Source organism: Phacochoerus africanus, chromosome 1 (genome assembly GCF_016906955.1).
Source record: "Phacochoerus africanus isolate WHEZ1 chromosome 1, ROS_Pafr_v1, whole genome shotgun sequence".
NCBI classification, from domain to species: domain Eukaryota; kingdom Metazoa; phylum Chordata; class Mammalia; order Artiodactyla; family Suidae; genus Phacochoerus; species Phacochoerus africanus.
Window position 1 is genome coordinate 220958489 of NC_062544.1, and position 15493 is coordinate 220973981.

The 15493-nt window shown below is 44.4% G+C and overlaps 1 protein-coding gene across 1 annotated transcript in view; it reads right to left on the reverse strand.

The window, feature by feature from the left end:
• The window catches only part of NR1I2 (nuclear receptor subfamily 1 group I member 2), a 31431-nt gene extending 17024 nt beyond the window's left edge, over positions 1-14407 (reverse strand). Inside the window, exon 1 of the mRNA XM_047755657.1 lies at positions 14332-14407. The gene's annotated coding sequence lies outside the window, so the exon portion shown is untranslated. The remainder of the gene's footprint in view (positions 1-14331) is intronic.
• Between the last annotated feature and the right edge of the window lie 1086 nt (positions 14408-15493).

Below are 15493 nucleotides of genomic sequence, written 5' to 3' on the forward strand. Positions count from 1 at the left end.
AAGCCCATTTGTGATGGCTCTTCTCCAAAGATGGCCCTAATAAACCACACCTCCAAAATTTACATCCTAGTGCAATCCCCTCCCAGGACAAATCAGGGATGGACCATGACTTGCTTTAACCAGTAGATTATGGGGAAGTGACCCTGTGCCAGTTCTGGGCCTAAACCTTCTTAAACCTTAAGAAGGCCTGGTTGCATCTGCTTTTGCCCTTTGGGGAGCCTGAACCTCTGGGGGAGAAAGTTGGTCTGTCTTGATGCCACACAGCCAGGCCCTGTGAAGAGGAAGAGCCTTGGGATGACAGGATGAAGGAGGCCCAGCTGCCCTAGCCTTCTGGCTGTCCCCACCATGCCCCGGACCTGTGAGCAAGCCCTCTTGAGCCTCCCAGCCCAGTTAAGCGTCCAGCCCATGCTATGAGGAGCAGACAGCTGGGAGTCCACACAGAGGAACACGACAGAAAATAAAATGGTAAGTGGTGTAATTAGTAAGTTTGGATGGCAAGATATCGTGGAAACAATGCCTGGGGCTTTGTTACACGTAGAGCTGAACCGGGGTGGATGGGATGCCAGCTGGCACCTGCAGTCATGATCCTTTTCCATGCTTACATCAGTCTTCCTTACCAAATGATGCCCTCTGGGCAGGAAAATGACAGCAACTAGGTGACTGGTATGTGCCAGCCACATCTCTCTTTCATGTGAATTTAATAAGACAAGCTAGAGGTGCAGTTTCAGTTGAATCCAACTGTTTACTTTGAGGTTTGCACCTGCTCCTCACTGCTTGGGAATCTGAAGTGTAATGAGCAGAGAGTTGAAATGATCGCCTCTTGTAGTCCATGAAACTAAAATACTTCAGTGAGGCTTTTGCAAAAATAATTAATTGTAAAATCCACTCTTCTATTTAGGCTGAATACTAAAGATGGGATAAATTCTCAGCAAGGAAGAGCCATCAATAAATTATGAGTAAATTAATGTTTAGTAATTATACATGGCTGGGATTTGCTGCCCTGGGATTTGCTGCCCTGAGTGTGCACATCCTCACCCAGCTCTTTGGGCAGGTGATTAATTGGCATTGCTTAGCTAGTAGGATGTGGAGCCAGAATTTGAACCCAGGTCAGTCTGACTCCAAAACCTGTGTTCCTAATTCAGCATTGTGCTGCATCCTTCACAAGATTCAATTCTGAATGGGCGAACGATTTATTAAACCTCCTTCATTTCTGTGTAGATTTCTTCCCAGGCAGTTCATTTCAAACAGAGTCTCCATGCCATGTGATTCCTTTGAGGTAGCTCTGTTCTTGGATAGAAAATGATTTCCTAAGGTCCTCAGTCCTTGCCATCTCAATGTTGGTTGCAGCAACTAAAGGACCAAGGAACTTTACTGCTATTCCAGCCTCGTCCCACATCTGGAGAAGCATCTCATCCCACACAGTCTGGAGAGCTGCTGGTCCTCTCTTTCATGCTCAGAGGAACGCATGTCCATTCACTGGCCCTAGACCAGTTCCAAAGAGCCTCCATCTGTATTCCATCACCTTTCCTTTCTAAGCAGACTCATGTGAACAGACAGCCATACAACTAAACGGACGTGCAGTTTTTCTGGGGCTCATACTGCCTGTTTTCTGCAGATTCGGTGGTTCTCAGTCTTTGTCATTTATTCATTGTTTATGTTGAAGTCTTTTGTTGTTGTTTTTCACCAGCCAGGGCCTTTTACTAAGCTCTTAGAAAAACCAACTTTGGCAAGGGGCCTTTAGAGAGCTTTGGGGTGGGCTGCACATTCAGGGTGGTTCCGCAGTGTGCTGCCTAAGAAAACCACTGACGTTGCTGCAGGCTCAGTCCTGTGTGCATGCAGCAGTGGCCTGACCAGGATGACATAAATAGACAGTTGCTTCATTTCCTAAAGGACCTGGATCCCCTGTTAAATAAGGGAGAAGGGAGGTCCTCCATGAAGACATACATGGGTATGCACATGGGAATGACTAATTGTGACCAAACAGGACCAGCTATCCCACTGTCACCTGGAGGTCAGAGGACTTTGGATTTTGCTCCCCGGGGGTTGGAGATGTGGCAGGTATTGTCCTGCTTTTATTGTCAAGAGGGTCTAGCCCCTGTCACTGACCCTTGCCTCTCTCCACTCACTAAATTTTCTGGTGCTCAGGATCCTCATAAATAACATGAATCTGCTGGGAGAGGCTGATGTGGCCTTTGCATGAAAAGGAAGAGCGGAGTGTGGTATTCTGGAGTTGTTGCCACAGGCGGATCTGGCAGGGAGAGATGTGAAGAGGAGCCGTGGAGGAACCTGCCACTCAGAAGCCGACCCAGAGGGACCCTCCCTGCCCCCTGCTGGGGTGGAGGGTGGAGAGCATGCAGTTCAGGGAGATAGTGTTGAACTTGGGGAGAAAGAAAGGAAGGAGAGTGGTTATCCCCAGGCCAGAGGATAAGGGCGGGGGGGCGGGGGGGGGATTCTAAAGAAAACATGAATGGTTTCTGCTGTAGAAGGAGCAAGGGTCCCCAGGAGGAGAGGAGAGAGGAGACTAGCATAGGACTCTTGTGAAAAGGGAGCAAAGAAAGGACCGCACAGGTGGTCTGCAGGATGGGAACTAGATGGAACCCAGGGCTGAGCTGGGACTAACAGTGAAGGACAAAGGGTTACCAGAGACTCACAAAGGAAGCCTGATGCTTGGTGGGGACTTAACAGCAGTTGGAGATTCTGAAATTAGGCCAAATGAAACGCTGCTTCAGGATTTCCTGATCCACAGGGGAGTCGGCTGTGATATACAGCACCCTCAGCGTGAACAATCTGAGGTGACGCAGTGATATGGGATAGATGGCTGATCACGACACAAAACTAGAAAACATTAGAAAAAAACGTGTGAAATGCACGGTCCTCCCCTGCAGAAAGAACATGTGAAAAGGAAGGACTAGAGAAAGGTGTTGGGAAGGAAAGTAGGAGAGTGGGAAGCCATCAACTAGTAACCTTTGGAGTCAAATATTTAGAGATCACGTGAGCAGTGCTGTGGCTAGACCTGGGCCAACTGGCCAGAAATCGGGTGTTGACGTGGGAAGTGGTTGTCTTTATGTGCAAGAAAGAGACGCCCAGTAAGAGGTCCGAGATGCTGTCTGTGAGGTTTGAAGTTTAGCAGAGAGCGTGTGAAGGAGGAAATTCTCACTAGAGCAGGAAACAGTAAATGCTAGAAGGGAGGCAGAGAGAAGCCCTCCTCAAGGGTTGGGATGTGGTTGAGAGACATGGAGAATGCACACCAAGGACGTGAGAGTGGGGGATTGTTGTTCAGACAGAGGTGAGAGCAGAGTGAAAGAAGTTCAAGCCCAAGCAAAGGACCTGGCCTTGACCGGTAGCACTGTTGCAGGAGGGGAGGCAGCAATAGGAGAGGAAGAGGGCAGATTAAACATGGCTGAAGAGAAACTGCTGGTTTGGAGTGTTTTTCATAAGGTAACTTACAAAAAGAAAAGCAGAAGAGCTGCTGGTTAATGCTGAGGCCTGAAAAGGACCCCCAAGAGAAAAGCAGACAAGCCCAGTGTTGTAGCCATAAACAAGGGAGAAACAGCTGACTGTGTGACTCCAGGAGGCACTTGCCAAAGCAGGAGATTGGCAGTTCAGAGGCCCAGCCTCCTGCCTCCCCATCCCTTGTCCATCATTCAGAGCATCCCTTAGGGCCTGTCCACATGCTGCATTTGCTGGGGAAGCGACTCTCCAGGGGCACAGACAGGAGGGTCACTGAGACACTGGTCAGCTCTGCTTGGCACTCCCTGGCTGCAGTGAGAGATTTTGCCAAGATCTCAGGTGAGTGGAGGTGCCCCTGAGTCAGTTTAGGTGGGGTTTGAGGATTATGCACTTGAGGGAGTCTTCTTTATGAAAAAAAAAATACAAAGTTGCAAGTACATAATTAAGTACCAAAGAGAATATGTATTTACAAGAAAGAATAAGAGCGAAATCACAATAAATTACAAATATTAAAAAGGACAGGTAGCTAGCATCACAAAATCCAGGAAAATAGCATAACATTTTAATTAATTGCCTGACACACTTCTCTGATATCTTTGACTTTTCTCTGTGGAAGACAGAATAACAACCCCCCAGAATATTCACATCCTAATCCCTGGAATATGTGAAACCTATGGCAAAAGGGTCTTTGCAGCTGTGATTGAGGGTACAAACCTTGAGCTGGGGAGTTACCTAGAATTACCCAGGTGGGCTCAATCTAATTACATGAGTCCTTAAAAGTCTTTCCTGGGTTTATTCAGAGAAAGAGATGTGATGATGGAAAGGAGCTCAGATGCTGCATTGCTAGCTTTGAAGATGGAAGAAGAGACCAAGAACAGGGGTGGCATCTAGAAGCTGAAAAAGGCAAGGATTCTCCTCTGAGCCTGCCTGAAGGAACCCACTTGGTGACACCTTAATTTTAGCCCAGTGGTGCTGATTTGGGACTTTGGACATCCAGAATTGTAAGGTGATATACTTTGTATCAAGCCACCAGTTTCTTTTTTTTTTTGTCTTTTTGTCTTTTTAGAGCCACATCCGTAGCATATGGAGGTTCCCAGGCCAGGCGTCTAATCAGAGCTACAGCTGCCGGCCTACACCACAGCTCACGGCAACACTGGGTCCTTAACCCACTGAGCAGGGCCAGGGATTGAACCCGCAACCTCATGGTTCCTAGTCAGATTCATTTCCGCTGTGCCATGACTGGAACTCCCAGTTTCTGTATTATTACAGCAGCAATAGAAAATGAATTATACTCTTCATAGAACAATGATTTTGTAACATCTTTTTAGGACCACATCTATGGCATGTGGAAGTTTCCAGGCTAGGGGTTGAATTGGAGCTGCAGTGCTGATCTGCTCCACAGCCACAGCAACCCCATATCCAAGACACATCTTTGACCTGTGCTGCAGCTTGTCGCAATGCCCGATCCTTCACCCACTGTGCAAGGCCAGGGATTGAACCTACACTTCTTGGGTACTAGTCATGTTTATAACCTGCTGAGCCACAATGAGAATGCCATGTCTTTTTTTTTTTTAAATATAAATAATAGAAGATAATGAAATCTTCTAGCATTGCTCATCAAATTTACTCTTTATTATGATAGTGGAGAAGTTTTATCTTTACAACTAAGTCAACTTAAGAAAACCTCCATCAAGATTTTTTTTTTCTCATATTTGGAGGGACTTTCCACAGATTAAGTTCTGGCTCCACACATCTGAAACCTTGGTCCCCTCTGTTAGCCTGTGCTGGACACCGCAGAGCACGGTGATATGACACATGCAGGCCCTGTACTTTCCTGTCTGCACGGTGGACGAGCAGGCAGAGTGGGCGTTTCTGGCACCATGTCCATGCTGGATGGCTAGCAGTGACTCCGCTCTGCCTCAGCAACTGCAGCCATGTGCCAAACTGAAGGTATCGCCAACTCACTGCCCTTAGCCAGACCCCCATCACACCACAGCCATTCCATCACCACTTGACCTCAGGAAGATAAGGCAGTGAGCAGAAGTTGTTTAAGACAGCTGTGGCTAAATATCTTACTTTCAAAAATGTTACAGAAGCAAATGATGTGGGGAGGAGCACATGTGAGGGCCCAGAAACCTAAGCTTCATTAGCTTAAATCCACATCTGCTCTGGTTCTGTTGTACCTAGAAAACTACAGATATGTGTGTGTGTCTGTGTATGTACACACACACATATATAAAACCTATGAAACTACACACATATGTATGTATAAACTACACACACACATGCAACCTGAAAACTAAGCCACGCAGTCTGCTGCAGTCTCCAGGGGAGCTTACATCTCAGACCAGCAGACAGAGCTTTACCGCACTCTCCTCTGTGCTATCTTTCAATGCTGATGTCAGGCCCACCCAAATGCCTTGACAGAAGTGGCTAAACAAGAAGTCTTCAGAGAGGCCCCTTCCATGGCTTGGGTGCAGTGGGACTGCCTGGCCTGTGGTTGACCCCACCTGCCTCCCTGCCACACTGTTAACGCTGCCTTCTTGCCTGAGTGACAGGGATTGATGCTCACTCTTCCGCTGGCTCCAAGATAATGGGGATGGCAGCAAGGTAGGAGGGAAAGTGAGATCTGGGATTTTGAAAAGCAGCGAGATCAAGGAAAGCTTTTGATAGAAAATTACTCTCCCCTCCCCTCACATCAGAGGAAGACAGCATGTTTCAGATAAAAATGCCAACATTTGTGAGACAGTTACACGAGGGGAAAAATGGTGTTAAATTCATGTGTTCACAACCTCCCACCTCTGTCCTTGTGAAGGAGACTCACATACTCACCCAGCCTGACCTTGCCAGGGGAGGGTGCTCAGTGGGCCTGTCCCACCCACAGCTGCCCTCAGAGGGACTCCTGGTTGGAACAGGTTCAACCACTGAGCAAAGAGTCCAAAGGTTTCCTGGGTCCTGAGAGGGATAGTGCAGTGTCTGTTTCCCAGAGGTAAGAGATCCACTGACCCATTCAGATCCTCTCCTAGTGAATCTGAATGTCAGGCATACAAACTAAAGGGCCCGCTGGCTGGGCTGTTTCCTAGGGGGTCATCATATTCGAAGGGCACTAAAACATTGTTGGAATAATGAGGTAAACCATACATTGGTCTTTTTCCTACCGAAGTAGTCACAACTTTGGAGTGGAGATTTGAAACACTCCTTGACAGTGCAGACTGGTCTCTGTGGAGTGATGAGGGGCACTTATGCCTGTACACAGGGCTGTCCAGCTAACTACCTGGACAGCCCTCCACAACTTACTGAAATTGGCAGACACAGCCAGAAACAGAATAATATATGGTATAGGGCTGTGTGCAGGGCATGAGTGGACTATTTTATCATCTAAACACTTTTGCTTTTCAAGAAGTCATCTGGTTGGAAAATTGCACAAACTAAATTACTTATTTTGACTCTGAAGTACGTGATAAACTTTTTATATAAAAAGAACATCACTTGCCAACAAGCATATGTAAAGACTCTCAACATCACTAATCACTAGCGAAATGCAAATCAAAATCACAATGAGACCTCACCTCATACCCATTAGGATGGCTGTTATCATTAAGGCAAAATAACAAGTGATGGCAAGGATACGAAAAAATTAGAATGCTTATGTATTGCTGGTGGGAATGTAAAATGGTACAGCCATGATGGAAAACAGTATGGAGATTCCTCAAAAACTTAAATATAGAATTGCCATATGATCCTGCAATTCCGCTTCTGGATTGAAGGCAAGTTCCTTTTTTTTTGGCTGTGCCTGCAGAATTTCAGGACCAGGGATCAAACCCATGCCACCGCTGCAACCCAAGCCATAGCGGTGACAATGCCAGATCCTTAACCTGCTGCACCACCAGAGAACTCAGCAGAGTCTTGAAGAGATATTTGCACACTCATGTTCACACCAGTGTTACTTAAAACAGTCAAAAAGTGGATGCAACCAAAATGTCCATCAACAGATAAATGAATAAACAAAATGTGGTGTATACATACAATGAAATAGTTTCAGCCTGGAAAAGGAACAGAATTCTAACACATGCTACAACATGAATGAAACTTAAGAACATTATGCAAAGTGCAATAAGTTTGTCACAAAAGGACAAATACTGTGTGATTTCACTTATGTGAGGTACCCGGAATAGTCAAACTCACAGAAACAGAGAGTGGTGGCAGTGGTGGCAGTTAACGGTAGCGTATTATCTATCTATCTGTCTGTTTGTCTGTCTGTCTGTCTGTCTGTCTATCTATCTATCTATCTATCTATCTATCTATCTATCTATCTATCTATCTATCTATCTATTTGCTTTTTAGGGCTGCATCTGCGGCATTTGGAGGATCCCAGGCTCGAGGCTGAATCAGAGCTACCACTGCCAGCCTACGCCACAGCAAGGCAGATCCAAGCTGCATCTGGACCTACACCACAGCCCACGGCAACACCGGATCCTTAACCCACTGAGCAAGGCCAGGGATCGAACCCACAACCTCATGGTCATTAGTCGGATTCGTTTCCACTGAGCCACAACGGGAACTTTTTTTTTTTTAAACAGTATTATTTATTTATTTGAAAGTTGCTGAGAGCAGATCTTAAGCATTCTTACACCCCCACTGCCACACACACACACACACACACACAAGTTCACTGTGTTCACTTTGTGAGGTGATGATGTATTCATTATCTTGATCTTGATAACCGCTCTACAATGTGTGTGAATATCAAATCATCACATTGTACACTTTAAATATATACAACTATCTTTGCAATTATTTTTCAATAAAGTTAAAAATAAGTAGAATGGTGGTTGCCAGGGGCTGGGGGAAGAGGTCCTTGTTTAATGCATGTAGAGCTTCAGCTTTACAAGGTGAAAAAAGTCTGGAGAGTGATTGCACAACAAAATAAATATACTTAACATTGCTGCACCATCTACTTAAATGGTTAAGATGGTAAATATTATGTGTATTGTACACAATTTAAAAAGTCACCTGTCTCTAAATGTTGGTCAGATATTTAGAGAATATTTTGAAAAAGCAAAATACTAGACGGAGGTGAGTGCCCCCAGAGGTCAGTCCTGCCCTGCATAGGTGACACTGGGACATATGAGAGAGGGTGTGACATAGATCCAGGAGGAGCTGTGAGGAGACAGAAGCTACAAGGCAGGGAAGAAGCAGAAAGAAAAGCAACAGTGGCTAAAAGCACTACAGTGAGGAGTAAAAAGATAGGAAGGTCAGGTAAGTTGCATTTGATCCTGAATGACCTTAGTTTTTGAACCACATCTAAATCTCTATAGGGCCTGGGTCTCTATCAGCCAAGACCATTACCTCCTACTCCACACCTGCTTCAGAATCCCCAGGACTTAAGGCAACTCTGAGCACATGCTCCTGATCTAGGATGGAGCTTCTCCAACTTTACAGTGCATACAGATCACCTGGGGAGCTTGTTAAAATGAAAATTCTGACCCCTGGATCTGGGGTGGGCCTGATTCCCTTCCTGCCTTTCTGGCCGGCTTCTTAGGGATGCTGGTGATGATGCTACCCATCCGCAGTCCGCACTCAGAGCAGCAGGACGTAAGAAATCCAACCACCCAGACAGAAAATGGGCAAGTTAGAAAAAGGACGTGATGGAGACCATGACCAAGCATTGGGCAGAGGATAAGGTAATAAAAATATCTCTAGCATTCCAGAAAATAGAGGAAATGACCAAACGTGAAATGGCTGGCAGTATGAATTGTTGCTTAAAGTCAGTATACGTTTGGGGGTGAGACAGCCCCCTCCCAGGAGGTGTGGGGAGGAGATGCAAATACATTTAATCTTCAGATGAGTCAAATCAAAAAGCTTTGGAACCAGGTCACTGAGATTATAGGAAGGAAAGAGTAAGCAACTTGGGGTCAAAGCAACAGAGTCTTAAGTGAAAAGGGACAGTGGTAGCAAAGTCATGATCTTAGGGATAGAAGCTATTGGAAACAAGATTATTTCATATGTTTGATGTTTATATGTCTTATTTGTGTATATATAATATGTGTATTTTACAATATGTGTATATCTGCACACACACGTGTGTGGGGGGAGGCACAGGATAAAGAGGGGGAAAGGCAGGTAAAGGGAAATTATATAAGAATCAAATTTCTAAGAAGTCGACAGTGAAGCATATAAAGCTGTTGCCTTTGTTCAGTAAAGGGAGAAGTTTGGTAAACTTATTAACTCACATTGCAGAGGTTTTGTTGCTTACAAAATGATTTCAAAATCATTATCTCATGTGGAGGTGCTGGGAGGTGGGCAGAGCAGGGTTTATCCGCAGTTAAGCAGGGTGGGGCAGGTTGTATTATTCCCTCACAAATGAGGAAATTGGGCTTCGAGGTGTGTCTAAGGTCGCAAAAGCAGTAAATGACAAAACTTCTTTTCTTTCCCCTTTATTCTTATTCTTTCTATGATGCAGATAGATTCACCAAGTTAAATTTTTGTCACAAAACTCATGGGGATAAAATGAGATGGTGTATTTATAATTTTTTGAAATAAATCAAATATTCTGCACAAAAGTCTCCCCCTCCTTGGCCCTGGCATGGGACAGACACACAGAGGAAACTCAGCAAAAATCACCTTGTATGAATTTAAATATGCAAGGTCAGCTGCTACCTTCAGGGCCCAGAAGTGAAATTTGACCTTTGTGCTTCTTGGGACACAGTCATCAAAGAGGTCAGAAGGTTTATTCCTAGACATTGGTCAGCCCAAGTCAAAGTACATCCCGTACCCTCTTCCAATATTTAACAAGGTGCAGTGACCTCTGATTTAACTGCCTGTCTCTTACATGCACATGAAGTGCTCTTATTGCCTATGGTTTTATAGATTAGGTCTTTATTTGGAATTCATAGAGACCCAAGAGAATTGTATAACATAGTGCGTGAGGGGTTTAGCTATGTCTCTTAATTTTCCTTGTAGTTTGTTATTTCAGTGGATCAGAGACATTCAGGAGGTATGGAAGGTGGATGAGCAGGTATCAGGTGGCAGAGAATTCTTCCCAGTCCCCTTCAAATCACAGTACCTAGAAGGCCCTCACATGCAAGAGTGAACACTCCTATGTTGTTCCCAGATTGTGACCAGGGCACAATCCCAGCCCCAAAGAATCCTGCAGAGATAGCTCCAGGAAATATGAATTTACAGTATGAAATAACAATGAATGTAAATCAGGAACATGCCAAGAACACCTAAAACATCTAAGTGTGAATTGTACCCCTAGAATTGTGCAGTGTACAACATCTACGACTGTATGCATCAGCCCTGAGACTATTTTAGCATTGTGCTAGAAGGTCAAGGAAAGGCGATTAGACCAAAAAAAAAAAAAAAAAACCCACCCAAAAAACAAAAAAAAACCCCACCAACTCTTTTTACATATAATGAGGTCTACCAAGAAATTCCAAAGGAATCAACAGAAAATAAACTTTTACAGTGATTAAGAGAATTAATGAGGTGATCAGCCAAAGTATCAAAATACAAAATAGATTTTCTATATATCAGTAAAAAATCAATTAGAAACAGTAAAGCTGTAATGGAAATTGGCTGAGGAATAGGAAATAAATACAAAGTAACAGAGTATCCAGGAACAGACATATAAAATAGAGAATTTAGTGCATGATAGAGGTGACATTTCAAATGAATAGGAAAAGGACAGACTTTTTGATAAATACTGTTGGAATAATTAATAGAAATAAGTTCCAGGTGGGCTAAAGACCTATTTTTTAAATGATAAAAAAGTATTAAAAAGTGCCAAAATGTTGTCATGATCTTCATTGTTGAAAAGTTTTTCTTAAATAAGAACCAAAGAAAAATCCATAAAGGAGAAAACTGATAAATTTAACTACATTAAAATAATTATAGCAAAAGCAATATTATAAATACTTCTGTGGACTAGAAACATGGTGCAAACAAAATTTAAAACACAAGTGACAATGTTTATTATACATGTCAAAGGATTAGCATCAAGAATAAATATTAGACTCCTTCAAATGGGTGGGAAAAGATAACTCAATATAAAATGAGCTAAGGATGTGAATGGGCCATTAAGAGGAAATAGAATAGCCAAGAATTATATTTTTAAAATGTACAGGAGTTATCTTACAGGACATTGGGTTAAGGATCCAGCATTGTCACTGCAGCAGTTTGGATTGCTGCCATGGCATGGGTTCAGTCCCTCACCTGGGAATTTCCTCATGCCATGGGCATGGCCAAAAAAAAAAAAAAGCCCAATTTCACGGGCTGTTAGGTGTTGACTGGTATCCCCCAGTACCTCAGAACGTGATTGCATTTGGATATAAGGGCTTTAAAGAGGTAATTCGTTCAAATGTGGTCGTTAGGGTAGGCCCTAGCCCAACACAATGGGTGTCCTTGTAAGAAGAGGAAATTTGGACATAGGGAGACAACCGGGGGTACTCTCACAGAAGAAAGCCGTGGGAGGACACAGGGAGAAGGCAGCATCTGCCAGCCAAGGAGAGAGGCCTTAGGAGAAACAAAGTCTGCAATACCTTGACCTGGACTTTTTGACCTCCTTGTGAGAAAGTAAATTTCTGCTGTTTAAGCCATCCAGTCTGTGGTACTTTGCCAGTCAGGCAAACTAATATATTAGTAGTCAGAGAAATTTAAATATTTTTAAATGGGTTACTATTTTCACTCATCCAATTGGAAAAGAAATCAAATGTTTAAAGAAGTTCCCATCGTGGCTCAGTGGTTAACGAATCCGACTAGGAACCATGAGGTTGCAGGTTCGATCCCTGGCCTTACTCAGTGGGTTAGGGATCCGTCGTTGCTGTGGTGTAGGTCGCAGATGCGGCTCGGATCCCGTGTTGCTGTGGCTGTGGTGTAGGCCGGCGGCTGCAGCTCTGATTTGACCCGTAGCCTGGGAACCTCCATATGCCGCAGGAGTGGCCCAAGAAATGGCAAAAAGACCAAAAAAAAAAAAAAAAAAAAGAAAGAGAAAAAAGAAATCAAATGTTTAATAAATAGCAAGAATCAAGGTGTGGTGGAAGAGTAACCATTGTTCTCAGCTGGGAGGGGTATGAAATGGTGCAGGCACTGTGGAGGACAATCCAGCAGTATCAAAAATTAATGCACCTGTCCTGTGATGGAGCAGTTCAACTTCTCAGTATCTCCTTTAGGAAAGCATTTGCACATGAGCACAGGAAGACACAGACAAGGAAGGTCACTGTAGCATTGTTGGTAAGAGTGAAAAGTTGGAAACAGCTGAAATATTTATCAAACAGGAAATGGCTAAATGAAAGGATTGTATTCTGTGGAATACCATGTAGCAGTTAAAATGAACGAGGTAAAACTATATATAGATATGGAAAGTCTCCATATAGAATATTGGAATGAAAAGTTTGTTGAATGGGAGAACAAGGAGACTCGTAAGACAGTGCGTAGTATGTTAGGATGTATGAGTCTGTGTGAATGCAGAGGAGACCTTCTGGCAATTAAGTATATCACACTGGTAGGAGCAGTTACTTTGGAGGGAACAGTGAATCAGCACTGGCAGGATGGCTAAAAGAGAATTTAGCTTCACATATTCCTTTTTCATTTTATCAGTTTTGTGGTTGTCTATTATGTTTATTCCATAACAATTGAGGGACGAGTTGATAGCTTGAGACTAGGAGTTGGCAGACTTTTTCTGTAAAGGGGCAGATGGTTACTATCTTAGGCTTTGGGAACTGGACTGGTTCTTGCAGCTACTCAGTTCTGCTGTAGTAGGGCAAAAGCGCTATGACTAATACTATATAATGAATGAGCATGGCTGCATTCCAATAAAACTTTATTTGTAAAAACAAATGGTTCACATACAAGCCATAGTTGGCCATCTTCTTGTTTAGACTAAGTTTATTACATAACTAAAGTGTATTTTAAATAAGTATTTTTGGCATGTGGAAAAATAATCTTTCTTATTAACCAACTAATTAAACAAGCAGTAGCCTCTGGGGCCTTGCTTAGAATACCTTCCATTCTGGACAGATCATTAGAGACCAAACACCCATCCCAGTGAAGATAATCCAGTTCCCTTGGCCATCTCGGTGGTGACCACAGACCCTCCCATGGGATGGGAGGATAAGGCCTGCTACAATTGACACACTGAGTTAAGGTGTGGTGGCCTCAGAGGTGACGCCTGACCATCCCCAGGTGCTGAATTGCCTTAAAGCAAAATGTCTGGCCATAGCCTCAGCCAGGCTGGGCTGTGATGTGGGGAGGAGGGCTTGGTGGCCCTGAGCACATGTAGGAGAGGGTCAGTTCTATGGGACAAGGTGCCTCTTCTGGCATATAGAGGCAGAAAAATCACTGGTCCAAAAACACCTCAGTACCAGGGCTGTTCAAAGTATGGCAGGCCTAGATGGGACCCCTCTCGAATCGTGGGAGGGCCTGTGACTATCATGCTGTTTTGTCTCAGCCTTGATCCTGGTGTCTGTCTACAACATAACTCCACAGGATGAAAGGAACCAGGGCTGGGGTGCTCCCTCTCCCAGAGTTCCAGCTCTCCAGTCCTGGCCTGTGGTATTTTCTGAGTCAGGAGACTCCACCTCTACGGCAGAGAAGGGGCTACCTGTATGTTTCACTCATGGCACTTCATGTAGGATTGAGGTTGCCTCTGTGATTATTTCTCTGGGAGGCAAATGCCGGACGAGGAAACACTGTTAATGAGAACCAATATTAAGTGATTGCCTTCATGATTTTTTTCCATCCCAGAAACATGGAGAGCAACGAGGACAACATGATACACACTGACCTCAAAGGTAAGATACATTTGTGTTCCCACACTTCTTACACATGGACCTGGGAGCAGTCTGACCCCAGTAAGAGAGAAAGGAAGAAAAACCATACCTGCTTGGTGGTAACGTCTTGGCTCTGACTTCGGTGAGGTCTGCTTTGATCAAAATATCAGTAGCCCTGAAGTAGCGGCCTTGTTAAAGATTGGAGCATTAGCTTTTCTCAGGAGTGAACACTTCGCTTGGGCGAGACGCTGCCACTCCTGCTGAAATCAGGGCAGTGCTTCCTCTTCCCTGTCCTACTCATCGGTTTATTTCCCAGGATAGGAGCCAATCTTCTCTCTCATCCACATATCAGTCCAGGTCAGATGTAGGCTGTGAGTGGCCCCTGTCTGGCACTCCTAAGTCCCAAGTCCAGCGCTTGAACTTGGAAATGACCAGATTACCGTATTTACTCTCATTATCCACCCCCCACTTTTTCTCTCTGTTTTCACTGTAAAACACAGGGGAAGGGGAGGAATGTTGCTAGCTGCTTCATCGAATTAGTTCTGAGCAAGTCTCATGCATCTGAGGATCTGTACACTTTAGCCTCTGAGGCAAAGTTAATTTGAGCTTAGATCTCCAAACAGTTCTTCCTTTGTCTCAGCTGCCTTCTTGAATGATTTTACTTGACTTGAAACCCACATGTTTGTGTAAGAGACAGAGAGGCACACAGGGAGAGGGAAAGAGTGTGAGGTGAGGGGGACAAGCACACCTGACAAGAGTGTGACGAGTGGCTCAGGCCTCCAACTGGCTGAGCAGGAGCAGGGAGCATGGACCATGGGGGAAGGTCTCAGTATTTTTTCCTCCACCAGGCCCTACCAGGAGCCCCTCGCTCCCTTAGCCTAACCCTTCAGGTTCCCAGCAGCAGCGGCTGCTGGCTGTCCTAGCTCTCAAGGGAAAAGAGGGGACAAAAGCCCAAAGTGGTGTTTCTTCCACTTGCTTTGTTTTTAAGGATGCTTTATGGCAGATGTGGGGAGTGGGCTAGGTACATGCTTCAGATAATAGTAAGCAGAGTCCTAGCCACAAGGAGAAAGTCAGAGAGGGAGGAGGAGAGAGGAACTGCTGATTAGACAGGTGAGGAAGAGAACAAGGCATTCCCCACAAATTATTATGGCAATCTTCATGTGAAATTTTGGGCTTCCTTACATTTATTTCCTGCTTTAAGTTGTTCTTATTTTGAACTCATGTCTTACTTAATCCAGGCATACAGATGAGAAAAGCAAGAATAAGTGTGG